Here is a 1,453-nt window from a genome sequence, read left to right on the forward strand (position 1 = left end):
TTTGCTTTATTGAAAACATCCGTGCTTCCAATGGTACTTAGCAGGAGGAACACAGAAGAAAGAAAAAACCATGTTCTCAAGAGCATTACTCACCTGCTCTTCTATTTCATAGCAATATTGTTTCTTTTTGATCAATTTTGTATATTTAACCAGTTCAGACATACTCACTTCATACATTTATTACATACTCAAGTGCGGAAGGGAAGCTACTCTACCATTTATTCTGTCTGCTAACTCTTGTTACTTGTAGATAGGCATGTGTTGTGTTAGTTTGATTGGGTCCTCAAATTTAACAGGACTTCATGTGTCAAAATCCTGTGCTGCCAGTGTTAAAGGTGTGGCCCACCAAGGTAGCTTTTTTTTTTATTTTTCCAAATGCCTCAAGCATTTCATTGACCTCTGGAGTGAACTAAATTTTTGTTGAAAGTTCCTCTGTCTATGCAGAGATTATAAATTGAGATCATGTATGGATGATCCTATGATTATAATTTCAAAAAGTAAATATGTTTTCTAACCATAGACCAGGCCTACAAGGATATATTTTTAGTCTTTTCCTTGTGCTGCTCAGAACACTCTTCTAAACCACTGCTTCACTGAAGGAACAGGCTTTAAGGGTCTCACATCCAAGAGATCTAATTCTCCTCACACTCTTGTAGGGACAAATTACCCTCTGCTGGCCTTCCATCATTCTGAATCTGTGAAATCCCTTCCCCCCATTATTCTCTGAAAGCTTCTACTCTTTCAGATGCCCTAAGAAGAATTGTTTAATTGAAAAAGTGCTCCTAGAATTTAGAGGTATTTTTGCTGATGGATCTCTGATATCTGGAGTACAGCATTGTTGGAATAGAGTCACAATTTTCTAATCTATAGGTATAGTCTGAGGATGAACTGAGATAATATATAAAGATATAATTTGTAAGCTGTATAAAAACTCAAACCCTAACCCACTGTCATTGACTCAATTCTGACTCACAGTTACCCACACAGGGTTTCCAAGGCTGTAAATCTTTATATAAGTAGATTACATCATCTACATCTCACAGTCAGCCCCAGGGTTACAGGTGAGGAGAGACAACTCAGGGACACCCAAAATAGCAGGTGGGAAGAGCAGGAGAAAGGGGATTAAAAGCCAGGAAGCCAGAGAGAAGAGCAATCAGCCAAAGTGATTAGGTGAGGAGAGGAAACTCAGGCCTGCCCGGAGTAGCAGGCCAGAAGAGCAGGAGAAAGGGGATCAAAAGCCAGGAAGCCAGAGAGAGGTACAATCAGCCTCAGGGATCCAGGTGGGGGTGATATGAGAGGTCTCCAACAGCAAGACAAACTTGTCTGTCGGTTTCTCCTACTGTGGTGACATGTAGACATGAGTTTTGAGGCTGAGGCTCTGGTGTTTAAAACCCAGCAAAATGTACCTGGTGCACAGGTAACAGCCCAGCTTATAGACTGAGACAGACTAGGA

Source organism: Orycteropus afer, unplaced genomic scaffold, assembly GCF_000298275.1.
Source record: "Orycteropus afer afer isolate SDZICR_OR568_19922 unplaced genomic scaffold, OryAfe1.0 scaffold00844, whole genome shotgun sequence".
Lineage (NCBI taxonomy): Eukaryota > Metazoa > Chordata > Mammalia > Tubulidentata > Orycteropodidae > Orycteropus > Orycteropus afer.